Here is an 18,486-nt window from a genome sequence, read left to right on the forward strand (position 1 = left end):
CTCACAATAAATATAGCTATCTGTCTTGGAAGCCTTGTTTTTTTCTTCTGTTTTGTTTGTTTGTTTTGTTTTGAAGATTTATTTATTTGAGAGATAGAGACAGAGAGTGTGAGCAGAGGGAGGGCAGAGGGAGAGGGAAGGGCAGAGGGAGAGGGAAAGAGAAGCCTCAGGCAGAATCCCTGCTGAACTTGGAGCCAGATACCAGACTTGATCTCACTGCCCAGAGGTAATGACCTAAGCCAACACCAAGAGTTGGCTACTCAACTGACTGAACCATCTAGGCGCTCCTGGAAGCCTTGTTTTATGTACCATCCTTGCCTCTCTCTCTCTCTCTCTCTCTTTCTCTCTCATTTTCTCTCTCTTCTCTCATACCTCTCTGTCTCCATCTCTATGCCGCTATCTCTCCAAACCTACTACCTACTTCTGTTAGACGAGGGAAGTATTGAAGGAGGCCATCTTCCTCCTGTCCTGCCAGTGACCCATGGGTGGCCTTCATGGACCCCATTCTATTCCTTCGTCCACCATTATGAAAAGCAGCCTTCTTGGCTTGAGGTTTTTCTGGGAATACCCTTGCACCCTGTTGAAGTCTCTCTACTTCACAGATAACTGCTTCCTTTATGAACACTTTCTTCACCACCACCCTTTGACCTTTCCCACAGTAGAGCCCTAAACTTCCTCTGCAGTCCCTGGTCTCTATTGAGAACCATCACATGCCATGTGAAACATTTAGTCAAATCTCTTATTTGACAAATAGGCAACCCACAAATACTTCTATTAGCTTCCTATGTGCCAGCCACCCAAAGCTGCGTGCCTAGGGGCACCTGGGTGCCTCAGTGGGTTAAAGCCTCTGCTTTCGGCTCAGGTCATGATCCCAGAGTCCTGGGATTGAGCCCCACATCAGGTTCTCTGCTCAGCAGGGAGTCTGTTTCCTCCTCTCTCTCTCTGCCTGCCTCTCTGACTACTTGTGATCTCTGTCAAATAAATAAATAAAATCCTTTAAAAAAAAAAAAAAAGGCTGGGTGCCTCTTTTCTCTGTAAAATCAATATTGAGGTCAAACATACAGCAATAATAATAATTTTCATTAAGTTAAACTGGGTTATGTGTAGATGCAGGTTTTTAAAATGCAAAATACAAAATAGACCCAAAGATAAAGGTCAAGATCCAGATGTTAACAACACTGGAGCAGAGATAAGAGTTGCTCTCAGAGATAAAAATTTCTTCCATCAAGGGAAGGGCCTCATAGGTATCCTTCAGTTAGAGATGATGGTTTTCTTGCTGTTTCCTTTAGAGACTTAAGCTGGGCGGTAAGGCCTCAGAATTTTATTCATATTGTAAACATTAATAATAAGGTCTGGAGTAAAAGAATCCTGTTTATTTCCAGGAGACCATTGTCAGATATGACTGATACTATAGTCATTATCCTTGTGCTGAAAACACACAAACAGGGTTCCTGTAGTCATCTCTTACCTCTGGGGTCTGAGGACTGCCTACTAATTCAGAGGCACCTGGGGTGTGTCTTTAAAATGAAGATTCAAATTTAACAGGTGATTTTGAAGTCCTCTAGAGTCTGAGAGCCATCACCTTCCAGACCTTGGGCTTCAGTAGGGACCATTTCCCACTTGGCAGCACAACACAGTGAAGCTTGAGTTACTAAAAAAAAAAAAAAAAAACACCAGAACAATGAGATGTTAGACATATCTTGCAAATGTTTGTTAACCTTCAGATAGCCCGTCATTTCTTAAAATTAATGTTTAGAGTTGTGGTGATGAATAAAATCAACTTTAAAGAGAATTCCCTGGAAATATAAAATAATAGTAACTCAGCTGAATCCTGTGGGCATGATTCAATCCTTTCCTGGAAACAGATGAGGACATCATTCAGACCATAGCCTTGCTGGCCACAGTGCAACTTCTGAAAGTGGAGTCATCCTAGGTTAAGGGGGGGCCTTAGTCACTTCACCAGAGTATTCCAATTCCTACTGATTAATGGAGCTCTGATGAACAATGGAAGGAGGACACCAGATAAAAGAATATTATTTTCTATGTATAGAAGACTTCACTTATCTTTAAAGTATTTATTCCTGGGACGCCTGGGTGGCTCAGGTGTTAAGCACTTGCCTTCCACTCAGGTCATGATTCCAGGGTCCTGGGATGGAGCCCCACATCGGGCTCCCTGCTCAGCAGGAAGCTTGCTTCTCCCTCTCCCACTCTTGCTTGTGTTCCTTCTCTCGCTGTGTCTTTCTGTCAAATAGATAAAATCTTAAAAAAAAAAAAAAGTATTCCTGGGATGCCTCGGTAGCTCAGTTGGTTCAGTGACTGACTCTTGATTTCGGCTCAGGTCATGATCTCAGGGTTATGGGATCAATCCCTAGGTCAGGCTGTACACACAGGCGAAGACTCTGCTTGAGATTCTGTCTCTCCCTCTGCCCCTCCCCTCTCTAAAGTAAAAAAAATAAATAAGATAAATAATAAAGTATTTACTTCTTCAGGGATGGCCTATTCCTTCCCTGTGAATCAGTGAAGGACTTTACTGGGAGCATAGTTCTAGACACTCCTGCCTCCCCTGTGTAGGATGAGAAAGCAGAGCAGCCTTGCTCCTGGGACTACCTTGAGTCAAGGATCTCCACTGCTTTCCTGTCATTAAGTCTCCAGAAATGCTGTCTAAATAGGTCCTTTAGAACTAAGGCCTACTGTTTTACACTGTACAGTCAGCACAAATAAAATCCTTTGGCTCTCTTTTTTGTCCCCCAAATAGCACTTTGGGGACTTGGACATCTTGGAATTTATTTGAAGTGCCTATAAGAGTTGAGTTAATTAAGATGATTAAGAGTTTAGTTAATTAAGAGATTAGCATTTTTTTTTCTGTTTTCTACATCTTAAATTTGCATTTCAGCCTATAGGTTGGTGGTTTTTGTCTCTTGCTGCATAATAGAGTCATCCAGGGAGTTGTGAGAAATTCCAACGCCCATGCCCTGTTCCCGGAGAGAGTTTGATTCAATCAGTCTTGGGTAGGGCCTTTAGCATCATTACATGGTCCGAAGCTTCCAGCTGATTCTAAGTGTGGTCAATGTTAAGAATGACTGGCTAGTTTTATGATATGACATTTATGAATAGTCAGTTGTATTAAAATCAACCACCACCACCAAAAAAGCTTCTGATTTCACAAATCTTAACAGTTCAGTCATTTATGGAGGCATTCGTCTTGGTTTGAGGTTCTTCTGGGAATTTGACTATTTCACCATTTCAGTGACCAGGGAAGAATTCCAGGACTCAATACTCCCAAAAGACAGAAGAAGATCTCCCATCACACAATGATGGAGTAGTAACAACAATCCCCAAATTCATATTTGTATACCGTTTGAAAGCAGAAGTCAATAAGATATTCAGTCAAATTGCTAGTGAAAGTTTGTTTTCTCAGTTTGTCCTTAAAATTCCTAACCTCAAAACTCTAGAGAATTCAGTCTTGTAAAGTCCAACAAGTGTAATAAAATCAGCTGTGATGTTTTTGTGGTGGGGTTGCACTTGATAGATTGTGGGGACTTTCGTCTAGAGCAAACCCATGCCCACAGAGCCAGCAGAAGCACTTACATGGAGCCACAGATGTTTATGTCTTTTCATAAGAAGGTGAATAACGCCCGCAAGAAAAATAGCAGGCCCCATAAGTCTGGTTTGGCCCTGGAGGACAGTGACCACCTGAGAGAATAATTCCACCAGGTTCCATTTGGTGGGGAGGAGGTTGGACACCTGCCCAAACAGTGGAGAGGGGGCAGTAGTATGCCCTTTCTGGCTAATGTTGCATCAGTCAGTTTGATGGAATGAGATTTAGGAGTTGAATTGCTGACTTCTGATGTTGGTGAAAGATAAGTGTGAAGAATTTACCAGAGCTAAATTGCTACTCCCTTGGAAAGTCTGAGGAACACGCATCGGTCAACCTTTTTCTAGAGGGCAAGGGGACAAGATGAGGAAGAGAGCAGAAAGAACAAAGGAAATTCAGTATTTTTGTTGTATTTGAGGGACGAGACAAACTTAGGGTCCCCCTACTCCTCCACCATCTTAACTCCTCCCTAAGAAACAGTATTTTAAAGTGCATTCACTTAAAGGTGTCCTTAGTGAGTGTCATTCCTATGTTGAATGGGATTTGGTAGGTGCAACCTTCTACCGACGGCATATGTACCTTGAAAGCTGAGGGGGCGGAGGGTGGGGAAGAGCGGGGCGAGGGGAAAGATTCATTGTAATCATTTCTGACATTCATTTAAAGCCAAAGTCATAGAGGGAAGCAATTGGATTTCATGAAAATGGAGTTTTAAAATGAAAATGCGTGGGATTTGATTAACTCAATTGAATAAAACTGATACTTTTGATTATCTCATTTAAATTGTCTGTGTTTCCATCTACGTTTTGAATCCTTGGCTTTTAGTCCATAGGCAACATTTTCCTAATATGAAATAATGAAGATCTGTTTGCCGTTCCAAGGCCCTGCTCTCTCTCTACGTGAGCCAGGGTCAAGTGACCCAGACTGCGGCAAAGGCGATCTTTTCCATTGTGATGGTAGTTGAGTCAGAATGTGAGCAGCAGTAGGACATTGTCGCAGTGCTCCCTCTGGCCCTGTAGTGTGAAGGCTCTGCTCTCTGAGCCTCTGCTTGTCTCAGTAGCTATGGGAGCCAGGCTGACTTTCGCAGCCTCTCAAGGGCACCCGACACTCCTGAGGGCAAAAGCCATGGGGACTTTGACAACACATTAGGTGAGGACAACGCATTCATTTCCAGAACGAAAATCAGTCTTGCATACTCGTACAAGGTCCTTTATCCCAATCACAAAAACCAGATTAATGAAACCAACCAGTCAGACCTCATGACTAGCTGGACTAACAAGGTGAATTCCTCCTGACCTACATCTCAATGTCCCTTTGCTTTTGTCTCCATTGAAAGTAGGATTCATAGCAGATCAGCCCGTGCTGGGAAGGAAACTAAGAGGAGAATGGAGGGAACCGTCCTGCTTGTGGCGCTTGGAGTGGGCGGAAGTAGGCAGCAGGCCTCCTGTAATCTCTCCCTCCTTTGCTGTCAGTGAAGCAGGAATGTCTAAAGTCTTGAAACAACGCATCTGTGTACACTCATAGGGACACACTTCCACTGCAGGAGGGAATCTGGTTTTCTTGTTTCTCTACACACCCGCTCCCAGGGGACATCTGAAATTCCTATCCTCAAGCCCTCTATTCACCTCATTCCTTTAATTCCTTTGAAGTTTACAGAAAATCTGTGCTGCAGTTAATCATAAATGGATCTCTTGTTACCTGTAGGAGCAATATTATTTGGAAATATGTTTTTGTATCAGTTTAAAAACATACACGCAAGCTTCACTGTTTACACTTTGTAGGGTAATGGTTTGCCTTCTCCGCTCTTGTTCTGCTCCAATAAGTTGTGTACCTAGAGGAGCCATTAAATTATGGTTACTTATTACTCTCCATAGAACAGGCAAGGCAGCAATATAGCCGGTGACCAACCCAATAAGTATTTATTGGGCAACCACTTTATTTAAGGCACTGAGCCTGGGTATTGTGGTCAGTACAAAAATGCGCGCGGACTTGACCTCTCTCCCAGGGGCTTTTGGTCCTGTAAAGGAGTCAGCCGCAGATACAAATAACTAATGCAAAACACAAAGTGGCAATGTGAAATAAAAGGAAGTGCCACGAGATTTGTGGGGACAGTAAGCTCCTGTCTGAGAGTCTTCCATGGATGGGATGTTTCTGCCCTGGGCTCTGAAGGAGCTGAGGGTTTGGACGAGTAATGATGGGTGGGGGGAGATGGGGTACCCCAGGTAGTGGGAGTAGTGTGAGGAAATGGCTCTGGGAAAGTGCTGAGTGCTTTCTGGATGCATAAACTATCTATTTAGTTGTGATGTAGAGAGAGCATTCATGTGTAGGTGGGAGGAGTAAGTTCTACTAACATGAGACCCCCGGAGTACTTTGGTGTCCAGCTAAGGAGTATGAACTTCACCAGTTTAGATACCTAGGTTCAGAGAGACACTGATCCAAGTCTTTTCAGGGCAGAGAATACCCTGGCAGGCTCAGTACTCCTCAGGTAGGATCTGGTACTGCTGAGCTGCTAATACCTGGCTGAGTCACACTATGCACTTGAACTTCTACCCAACCATTCTTTCCTCTCCCCTCCTGCTGCCATTTGAACATACACTGCTCCGGGTGCCCCCACGAGCCTGCAGCTCTGCTCTCAACCAAAGCCCACTGCATTGACTCTGGCATCTGTCCAGATCTTACTGGGGTAAATCTTCTTCTCCCATTCTCCTGTCACCCAACCATCAGCTGCTGGCTAGGACTCATGAGTGTGGAATTCAAAGCTAGTGCTTCTGGTTCTTTCCATTCTACCACATCTGCTTTCTGTGGTTTACTTTCACCATGATGTGTTTGCCATATTAAAGGTACAGACCTCTAAGAGTGGGAAGGAGAACTTTCATCTTAGTCAGTGCTTCTCAAAGTTTGCCTTTTGCTTAAGAGACATAGGATAGCCATGACAGAAGATATATCAATTGAAAGATGCTTTTGAGGCATTTATTCATGAATACTCTTGAATAAATAATTCCATTGAACAATCAAGATATTAGACCAACGTGATGAAAACAGATCAGTCAGCATGATGATGACTGATTTCTGGATTGATCTGCTGTCCCACAGCTTTGCTTCACTCTTATTCATGGAAATTAAAGAAACTTCCATGTCTTCCGTTCACATGCTGAGCACTGAAAGTCTTCCTCTTCCTCAGAGATGGTAACACAGACCCCTTCCCTCCAAAAGGAGCAGAAACAAATGACCACTTCATGTGCTGATTTTCCAACACCCCAAGATTTTACATCAATTATCCAAGGACAAAATAGCTCTGATGTGAAACCTTAATATAAACCTAAAGAGTTTAAAATCTAGATTTAGAGTCATCATGTGAGGAAAGATTATTACTACATCAAGGGAAATAATTTTTACTAAGGGAATGACATTTAGTCCCAATATTTTATTTGAAACTTTAATGTCCTATGAATATATTTAATATGAACTCATAAGAAGGCAAAAAGTGGAAAGAAATTATTTTGAGCCCAAACACGCCAATAAACATGTAAGTTGGGAAAAAGTGAGTTAATCCTAACATCAGAATGCTCACCCCATTTGTCTTGTACAATAACAACAAAAATATAACTACATCATATTGAGCTGTGTGTGAAAGTTGCAACAGTTTGTCATTTCCGTTTTTTAAAAGGAGAAGCAAATGTGTCTGGCTTACTCAATTTTTTCCTATCTTCAAGTTTTCACCTTGCAATAAACATCATGGAGACTTGCTGACTCACAGCACTTCCCTTCTCCTTGGTCTTTGAGAACCAAGAGTGGGGCCGCCAAGAGAGTGAGCAAACCAACATCACGAGTTAGTTATTCACACAAGTCATATAATTGTATTCATTTATGTCTGTTACCTGACAAAAGTCTGCATGAGAGAATCTCTAAATAAGAATTACTTTTTAAACACTGAACCAAATGATAAATCTAGCAGTGAGTTTTAGATTTACAGGTGAAGCCACACCTGATTTTCCACGTGGGGCAGTTTAGGCTTGCGTTCTTGGTGCTCCCATAATACCTGGGATTTATGTTAGCACTGTTGGCACCACAGGGTTTAATATTTATTGGCTTAAGGAATTTTCTCCCCAGTCATGTGAATTTCTGGAGGATAGAGACTGTCTCACCCATAATGGTTTCAGGAAAGTGAATGAAAGGCCGTATCTGCCAGCAGATAGACCATTCTATGTATGGGCTGTCAGGTTTTCATTTCAGGCTTTCCATTCCATACACAGACACCTGTGATTTCTTTGTCACAGTCATGACCAAGAAGGAAGTGTCCAGCTTGGTTATCTAGACTGAGGAATACCAGGGTAAGACTGCATGAAAATGCACAGTTATTTAAACAATGTGGTCTAAAAAAACTGAGGAAAGATAGGGAACCACCACAGCAGCTTGCTAACTGCTCTTAATTCTTTCCTACATTGCTGCCCTTGCATGCATCCAAGGGTACTTGGAGTAAAGACCATAGCCCGGACGGGCTGATGAGCCTGAGTGCTCTCTCTTCCTTCCACCTGCCCTTCGGAACCTCTCCGTCCTTTGGCTTCTGCCCTCCACCACCATTGCTCTCTTGCAGCTCATCAAAACAGATGGCTCCCTCCTGCCTCAGGGCTGTTGCACCTGCTGCTCCCCCTGCCTGAATTGTCGGAGCACGAGAGGTGTGCCAGCTTTTCTGCTGTTTTTGGCTGCAGACCTCTTTTGTTTGGCCAGCCCAAACAAAATTGATTTTTAAAGTTTGAATTTGAATGCCTTAAGGCCAGTAGACTTCCTCCAGTCTACCTTGGGCCTTAATATTTCTTTCAGTCTTATCTCCTGCCAGATGCACACATTTTTGTTAACTATCTGTCCCCTCCCAAAGGAATTTGAGTTTGCAATCCCGAACTAATTAATTCCCATCAACCAACTGGTAATCCTCGCCAATGTCACTTTCTCAAGGAAGCCTTCCCAGGCCCACACTCTCAAAACATCCTGTACTTCCTCTTCATGGCACCCATAACAAGTAATTTTTCTTGTTTTAAAATCACATTCTGACTTTTACTCTTAAAGTAAACTTGAGGTCTAGGGACATTGCATCTAATTTTCACCCTTTCATTAAAAATTAAATTATTCCCAGAATAAGTAAGCCTGGATAATATCAAACTTCACACACACACACACACACACACACACACACACACACACACATACTGACACACATACTGGCACACACACACTCAGAGAAAGCATGTATTTCTTTTCTAAATTGATTCTGTTTAAACAAGAAACAAGGAAGAACTTTTGGTTTGGAACTATGTTGTTAGCTTTTTAACCCACAGTTGGAATTCAATAAACAATTATGTAATTAAGTATTTAAAACCTACCTTCCTGGCAAAAATGCGCATCATGGAAGGTCGGGAGATTTTGTCTTTTCAGCATGGATTCTCAGCTTTGCAAACAGAAGGCACCCATTTATTGAATGAATGAGTGGATGATAAAACAAGAGTATTCTAAAACTTAATAATTAAATAAGTCTCTAAAAGTTTTAATTGACAAATATGGGCAAACATCTTTCTGGGATTTCCTTAAGTCTAATCTTCCTGTAGAGACTGCCATTTCCTAACCCTGAGATGCCAGTATTCTGAAGCTTATAAAGACAGTGGCTTCATACTGATGTATGGGGATCCAAACAACAGAAAGAATGGGGAAACACAGAGGGCTCCAAGCTCCATGCAGCTAATTAAACTAGAGCACCGCTGCTCTTATCATCATTCATCTTCTATCTTCTATGTAAATATAACGGACTTCTGCACAAGATTTAATTGAACAAAGCTTTCATGAGGGCTGAGACAATGTTATCTTATAGATTGTGGCATCAATATCCCCTAGAATGGTGCTGGGCAGGGAGTGTGTGATCAATGAATCCTTGGTGAAAGATATTGATGTATGGTAACATACTTGTGGATGAGATATATTTTGAAAGCTAGGATCAGATTTCCATTGTGTTTTAGAATCAGGAAACACATTGTTTCATTGCAGGTAATTTTGTAAGAATTATCTGCCCCATATCCTGAGTGTTTCTTCCATCCATCCAATCCCATTGCAAAAAAAAGAAATCAAATAATCGCCCCTTCCCCAAATGATATTAATGCTGGCCCTTCAAATGCATTTCCAAAATTTCTTTTGTTCATGGCCCTTCCCTCCATTGCATAATCCTCTCTGCCTATGGTCATATGCAAAATGCAATAAGTTAATTTTCTGCATAAATATTTTTCTTCATTTTCAAATGGATCAGAATGTGTCCAAAGAATCCTTCACTAAAATGGTTGTTGAGAAATTTTGAATCATTATTATTATTATTATTATTTGGCCTTGTAGTTGAAACACACAGAAATGAAGTGTATAATTTTTCACAGTGATGCAATATTGTCTTAATGTGGCAATTAGTAGTACCAAGTGGGATAAAAGCAACCATGTAAAATGGTGTGTGCCCTGTTCACCAAGCCAGATGCCTTCCATTCCCACCCTGCTGACCTATGTAAATGCCTTTAACAAGTTCATTTCACCTCTGGTTCCCAACTGGATTTGTCCCAAAAGGAGTCCCTGCAGGGGGTCAGAGGGAAGGAGCATAGTGAGGTCCTCTGTTTCCCTGCTTCTTCCCTGTAGAGCTGTCTTGGAACTGGCTTACGTAACTGCCACCCAAGGCCAAGGGTCACAGCTCCTCTCAAAGTGACCTTCTACACTCTTTTCCACTGGGTTTAGTTTCCTCCTCTTGTTTCTTTATGTGTACATGTTGTAACACCAATTCTTACTAGCCCGGGGGCATCTCATTCTTCTTTGCTTTCTCCCTATACCTGCCTATACCTCGTAAATAATCCCTTCTCTAAACCTTCCTGGAGTCTTCCACTTGCTTCCTATGGAAACCTGATTGATAAACTCAACCAGGGGTTCTATTTGATCTCTTTCATTCTAGTCAGGAATCAGAGTTATGGTGATAGGCTTGGAGTCCACTGGTTTAACTACTTGAAGGTGTAACATTTTTATTGTCTCTGAAATCGTGTTGTACCATTTCTTTCTTTTTTTTTAATTATCTAAAACTAAATTAAGCATCTTTTACTTATGTACTAAATGCCTTATTATTTTATCTTCTCAATACTTTTTAAAATGTGTAATGCATAATCTCGTCTTTTGGAAATTATAGAATTAGTTGGGTATTACTGGTTGGTTTTTTTTTTTTTTTTCCCTATACTACTTTCTGTTCCTTTCCAGTTAATAAATTTGCTTAATTTTTCAGGTGCTATTTCTAATCATAACTACAGATTATCTGTCATTGTTAAACCCTCTCAAGATATTCAGACATACCAAATTGTCTATCAGTTTTATTTTAATGGAGGAGTCTATTCTGGAGTATTCTTAACTATTCCAATATAGATTAGTTGCCTTCCCCATTTGCTGTGAGAGCCACACCCTGGACATTCTTATCACCTGTCTTTTATTAGCTTCCATTCCTTCTTTTATTGATTTATTCCCCCGGTTTGGTGAAATAGAGCTTCCAGAAGCTTCCAGAAGAAGGCTCATGGGAGGTAAATTTTAAAATATTTTATGCCTGAAAGTATCTTTGTTTTATCCTTGCACTTAACTGATAGTTTGGGTGGATATTTAATTCTGGATTGAAATAATTTTCTTTTACCATCTTGAAAGAAAGCATTTCTCTGGTTGTTTATAACTTTGAGTGTTGCTAGTGAAATTCTTTTACCTCATCTTTTGTATGTGACTTTTTCTCTCCCTCTGGAAGCTTCTAGGATCTTTTTTGTTTGTTTGTTTTAAGTTTCTGCAATAACTGATGGTGAACTTCGGGGTGGATCTATTTTCTTTTACTGTTAAGGACATTCAGTGGGCTATTTCAGTTAAGAAACTCACATTCTTCAATTATGGAAATTAAAAAAAAATATATTTTGCTAAATATTTTCCGTTGTTCCCTTTTCTCTCTCTCCCTCTCCCTCTTTTTTCCTGTAATTTTATCAATTGAATGATGGACTTTTAGACTGGTCCTCTAATTTTATTATCTTTTCTCTTTTATTTTCTATCTTTAAATTTTCCTATTTTGCCTTTTGTGAGATTACTAGTAGATTTATCTTCATCTTCTTCTATTGAATTAAATATTTTTCTTCTATTTTATTTTTAATTTCCAAGATCTCTTTTTTGAGTATTCTTTGACTATCGCTTTATTATAATACACTGATCTCATTGCATGGTTCCAATTTTTTTTTTCTAGTGTATTACTTAGAATGTATAGTCTTTTATTCTGTTTGTTCACTTAACACTTGGGCTAATTAATAACTTATTGTTTTTCAGTTTTTACCTACTTACAGAATTTTTGCTTCTTTTCCAGTACTTATGAGATCTGATGGTTTGGGGGTTTTGCTTTCCAAGGGAAGAATAGTATACTGGGAATACAACAATAGTTGTATTGAATTGGAACATAAGACTGCCACCTGGCCCATTTGGAATCCTCACACCACTTAGCCAAAAGAGAAAGAAGGGAATTAGTCCAAGGGCTAGGGTAATTTATCCTAATTACCAAGAGAAAATTGGGTTACTGCTAAATAGTTAAAGGCCTATATGTAGAAACTAGGGGATTCTCTGGGCTGTCTTTTAGTTCTCTCATGTCCCAAAAGAAAGTTGATGGAAAATTATACTACTCACATTATGTCAAGATCATTGAGGATTCAGACTCTTTAGGAATGGAGTCTTGGTCATTCTACCAGGAAAAGAAAGCTAGATGAGGTTCTGGATAGGGACAAAGAAACCATGGAATGGATAGTGGAAAAAGCAAGTCAAAAATACTATTCTTTTTTTTTTTAAGATTTTATTTATTCATTTTACAGACAGAGATCACAAGTAGGCAGAGAGGCAGGCAGAGAGAGAGAGGAGGAAGCAGGCTCCAGGACCCTGGGACCATGACCCGAGCCGAAGGCAGAGGCTTTAACCCACTGAGCCACCCAGGTGCCCCTCAAAAATACTATTCTTGATCATTTACACTTTATACATTATATTTTTTAGCTGGCTATGATTAGAAAATTGATAAGATATTTTAGAGGGTTAGGTATCTTATAAACAGTTACATTATTAAACCCTCATTAATTTTAATAGTTTCAATTAATTCTTTGGGTTTTTCTAGTTAAGATAATCTGTAAAGAATAGTAAATGTATTCCTTCTTTCCAACAATTTTATTTTTAACTTTATTATGCTTTTTGTGAGTGATTTTGGGCATTTTTAGATTGTAAGAATGATATCTGTTCATAGTTAAGAGTTATATATAGGAAAATATAAAATAAAAGTCACAATTTTCACCCAAGCTGACTCCAATTCCACTGCCCAAATGTAAGTATAATTAATGGCTTAGTATGTATTCTTCCAAGTTTTTCTGTGCACATGAACTTTTATGTTTGCAGGTTATTAACAAAAATAGAGCTATATTATATACCCTTCTGCAATTTGTTTGTTTCTTTATTTACTTTAACATATTTAAATGTCAGCAAACATAGTTCCATCTTATTTTTTAATTTTTTAAAAATTATTTTAAAGATTTTATTTATTTACTTTACAGAGAGAGTGAGACAGAGACAGAGCATGAGCAGGGAGAAGGCAGGCAGAGGAAGAGGGAGAAACAGACTCCCTGCTGAACAGGGACCTGCATGCAGGGCTCCACTCCAGAACCCTGGGATTATGACCTGAGCCGAATGCAGACATTTAACCAAATGAGCTACCCAGGTACCCTATCTTATCTTTTTAAACAACTGCATATTATACCATCTATAAAAGTTCTTTAGTGTGTTTATCCAATACCTGATTATTAAGCTTTTTCCCCAATTTTTCTGTTTTTTTTTTTTTTCTGCAGTGTGCATCTTGGAACATCTTTATGTAGTCACATGATTTTTTTTTCTGCCAGATATATTGCTAAAAGCAAAATTGTTAAGGAAATATTTTGTTGTTTTTTTAAAAGATAAGGCCATTAAACTATCATTACTAAAGGTGCACTGCACTGAGGAAATTAATTTTTTAAAGATGCTCATCCACAAATAAAGACATTGTTTTTTGCCTTTTCTTCCCTAGGCTTGAGTAACACAGAACTTTTAAAGCAGAGAAAAATGACCTTTAATTCTAGGGGATTTACAGCTGGAAAAATACTGGCTTAAGAAACAAACATCTTATTTTTTGAAAATTGCTTTCAATTGCTAGTTCACTGTAAAAGAAAACCCATCAACATATCTAGTGATACATGCTTTTTAGGTATAATTGTTTGAACACACAAATATTAAAGAATTGCTCTGGAATTTATGGACACCTGGAATTCATCCATGTAAATTCACAAGAAAAATAATTATTTTTCAAACTGCCTCACATTTACCCAACATTTCACTCTACCCTGCAGGGTCCTATTTTTGTATTCTCTTCCTTTCTTCAGCTGGAGGGAGAAGGACTGAGTTCCAGGCTTCTAAACCACCATGTCTTGGCTACACAGAGCTTTGAGGACACTGTGATGAAGGACTGGATGATATGCTTAGTTAAATACTTTTTTCGTCATCAGTGTCTGTGTGTGTGTGTGTGTGTGTGTTTAGGGGTGAACAAAATGGTGGGAAAGTATATCATCTCAAACACAAGAGACCCAAGGAATACCAAAATGGCTACCAACTGTTGAGGGTCAGCTTGTATACTAGATGGCAAAGAATAAACAAGGATTTACTCATCTAGGATATTTTGCCAAGATCCCCTTTATTTCCAAGTACTTTTCTTCAGGATTTATTGAGGATTACTCAATTTATTGAGGATTTAGTATTATGTTTGTGATTAGGAACAAAGCACTGAACAAAATAAGACTGTTTGGGGCAGCAGTCTTCACATTTTTTTTGTAGTGTTTTCCCTGAAGTAATTTTGAAAAACTACACCCCCACCTTGCAAATGTTTAAGCTGACATATTATTTTTATTTTATCTTTTTTTTGTTTTATTTTATTTTTCTTAAAGATTTATTTTTTATTTTTTATTATTAACATATAATGTATTATTTATTTCAAGTGTACAGGTCTGTGGATCTTAAAGATTTATTTATTTCCTTATTTGAGAGAGAGAGAGAGCTTGCAAGTGGGAGGAGGGGCAGAGGGAGAGGGAGAAAGAAAATCTTAGCCATGCTCCACATCAAGGCAGAGCGCGATGTGGGACTCTATCTCAGGATCCTGAGGTCATGAGTTGAGTTGAAACCAAGAGTCTGATACTTAACCAACAGAGCTACCCAGGCACCCCCAAGCTGACATATAATTTTTAAATCAAACTTATAAAGTATGTAGTTTCTATCATTGGTGAGTAGGTAACAAATCCATTGCTCTGGTTAAGATGGAATCTATAATTACTTTCCTCAAAATATGTAACTTTTCCTTCTAACAACTCTGTTACATTAACATTTATTAATATTCTCAATTATTATCAAGTTTTGATTAAAGAAAAAAACTGAGATTTTTATCTAATGAAACAGAACTCAAAAAGGGCTGCTGAAGTCTTATTCACCATCCGAACCACATACAGATTGTTGGGACATTTAAAGTAACTGCTCTTTTGTTTTAACATTTGAGGGCAGAGTGATAGGATTTTTAAGTAGAAATTTTGTAATTTTGGAAAGGAAGCTTAAAAAATACATATTGCAACTTTTTATTCTCTGGGGAAGACAACTGAGACTGAGAGAGGCAGGGTGACTTACCCAAGTCACCCAGCTGGTTGGTAAACTTGAGACCCTCAGTGTCATTTGGTGGCCTTTTCAATATTGTATGATCAAAAATACTACAGCCTCTCTGGTAGGCTTAAGTAAAAATTAATGGGAACAAATAACCATAGAACCCACAATAAGCCTACATTATGTAAGAATGAGATAAAAATCCTATATACAATAATTTCTTTTTTTAATAGGAGCAAGTAACAATAGCAACAACAATATAATACTCTATCAATGAGACAAAGTCTTGGCTATAATCATTTCATTTCACTTTCTCTTATATTTCTAGTATTTTATTTATTCCATACTATCTATGAAATATTTTGCCTAAACTTTAATTAGTTTCACATTTTTATTTGGGACAAGTTTACCATTTCTTTCTTTGATTTATACATCTTCAATATCACTGAGAAAAAATGGAAACACATTCAATTTTAGAACGATAAAATGTAGGAGGATTAATTTCATCACTGAGTGTTTTGGGTAATATTTGACAAATGATGTAATCTTTAAAAAAATTTTAGGATGTATCTTTGATCCAATCAATATCAGTCTAATTAAGTGGTTAGAAGACTGGTTTTGCTAGTGAAATGATTTAATTCTGTCCAGCTCAATTATTATCAATAACATAACAGATTTCTGGTATAGTCAAAACTCCGTTTGGAAACTAAAAAAAGTTTGTAAACAAAATGAAGACCCTGTAAGAATACTTCTCTGTATTACTATACAAATAACTAGAAGGAACTGCAAACATGTTTAATAACTGGTCCTATTTGCCATATAACTTCCTAATATTAGAAATGAGAAAAATAGAACTTTCTAGATAGCTTCTGGTATTGATATCCAAATTTGCAATTTTTCATGCAGATGTCTGTATCAGGTATGTGTTCAGGCATAAAATACAGACTACTGATTTTAATACTACAGTTTAAAGTCTACCTTTATGCTCTCCACTGACATCTAAAATTAACATTTAATACAAATGTTAATTAAATGAAAATTAAACTAGATCATACATGAATGTATAAATATGAAAAAATATTTGTACTGGGGATTCCTCATTTAAAGAAAACCTAAAAGGAAACCTAGTCGAATAAAAAATAATATAGATTTAGGGTGATTGGTCATTCACCCTGCAGGCTTTTACCATGATATAGGAATGCCCCAAATGTCCAAAAAAGGACTTGATTTAAAAAATGCCTTTGAGCATAATGTTTGACTAAAGTGAAGGACATCTGTTTAATGTATGTATGTATCTATTTAATTTTTAAAAATTAGACAAACTGGCGCTTGATCTGGCAGTACATATACTAAAATTGGGATGATACAAAGAAGATTAGCATGGTCCCTGCAGAAGGATGACAGGCAGATTGGTGAAACGCTCCATATTTGTGACCCTCATGGGGTCCAGAACCATCACCTGAAAAAATAAAAGCTGCACTCAGTTGGCTTCCCAAGGCTGAGGAAGGACCTGGTAGCAGGCAGGGCAGGAAGGGGTGTTAGAAGCTAAAGGGGGTGCTGCAGAGACCCCAGAGCCCCACCCTGGAAATAGCCAAGTCCCTCTCCAAACACTCCTCCACTGCACCCACATCAAGGGCCTGTAATCATGTGGTCCTCTGCACAAAAAGAAAGAACAAAGCAAAACAAACAAAATTAGATAAGCTGTTGTTTTGGCTTCCTCCTTAGCCTGTTCTCTCGAGCTCATCTTCATCATGTTTTTCCCCTAACTGCAAACCTACACACTCCTAACCCCATTACTTTGTTGTGGATCAGTGCAGATTTTTCACCTTTACCCCAAGCAAAATTCCAGGCTTATCTTTGCATTACCAACATGTGATGAAACTGCTCAGCTAAACACAGGAACAAATGGACCTTCTACTCTAGGTCCCCTCCCCCACCCCACCCCTTCAGCCCCACAGAAAAATGGCAGTTTTGAAGTTAGAGCTTTTTCATTAAGATCACCCAATTTCATTTTATTTTATTTTTTTATGACAAAAACTGAATTTTATTTTAACACCATTAATACCTATTTATGTATTTTTTAAATTTCTTTTCAGTGTACCAAAATTCATTGTTTATGAACCACACCAGTGTTCCATGCAATAGGTGCCCTCCATAATACCCACCCAATTTTAAAGAGGGCTGGCTACCACACAAAGCCCTAAAAATGGAAAGGAAGAAGTCTGAAGACATACTCTTCCTTGCTACAGAGAAATTTTCCCAGGGGTGGGGCTGGGAGGATGGGGTGGAGGTTGGGAGAGTTTGGTTGCAATGAAATTTACTTCCCGTGAAATGTAACGAAGCCATGTCTGTAAGTTATTTTAAAATTCTAGTAGTATTATGAGCTGAGATACACTTAAAACTCTGTATCGTATTTTCAAAGTCTAACTCTGGCAAACTGTATTCACTGAAGTAAAATATCAGAGGTGTCTTAGAGCTGACTTGTAAAAGCTGATTGTTAAATATTCAGGAATTTTGCATACAGTTGTCTGACACAGTCATTATGAAAAAGCAGATTATATAAACTCAAATTTTAAATTATATTCCAAAAAGAGATAATAAATACTCGAAATTCATCATTATGGTTTACCGTTATTTATGCACTGAGGTTCCTTCTGTCTGCAGTGTCTACATTAGGACTGTCAGGTAAGATCTAGGATGCCCAGTTAAATGTGAATTTCACATAAACAATGGAAAATCTCTTCATATAATTGTTCCCCAAATATTACATGGAAATACTAATACTAAAACACTTGTTGTTTACCTGAAATTAAGATTTAACCAGGAATTCTGATTTTTTGTTTGTTAAATCTTGCAGATTCTATATGAAGAAAATACCACACAGTGGTATATCACAGTGCATTTCTTTCTAACTCTGTGTTCGCTGACTTTACATGAAAGCTTGAAATCAGTCCCAGTGGTTGTATTTACAACAAATCAGGGCTCCCATCCTCCAAGCACTTGTTAAATATTTACCAATATATTTTGAGTAGTATCCATTTTAATCATTTTGCAATATTGTATGATGCTGTCCAGATGGTTAGAATAAATGAATTATTTGATTATTTGGTTCCTACAATGCAAATTCGTTAGTTTACACATATGTTTTTATTATATTCTCTATGCTTACTATT

General features: G+C 38.5%; 1 non-coding gene across 1 annotated transcript; it reads left to right on the top strand.

Moving 5' to 3' along the window:
• The first annotated feature begins 16,638 nt into the window (after positions 1 to 16,638).
• On the top strand, positions 16,639 to 16,745 carry LOC125103381 (U6 spliceosomal RNA). The gene has a single exon (XR_007128383.1). It is a non-coding gene; the product is annotated as a U6 spliceosomal RNA (small nuclear RNA).
• The last annotated feature ends 1,741 nt before the right edge of the window (positions 16,746 to 18,486 follow it).

This window comes from Lutra lutra, chromosome 6 (genome assembly GCF_902655055.1).
Source record: "Lutra lutra chromosome 6, mLutLut1.2, whole genome shotgun sequence".
Lineage (NCBI taxonomy): Eukaryota > Metazoa > Chordata > Mammalia > Carnivora > Mustelidae > Lutra > Lutra lutra.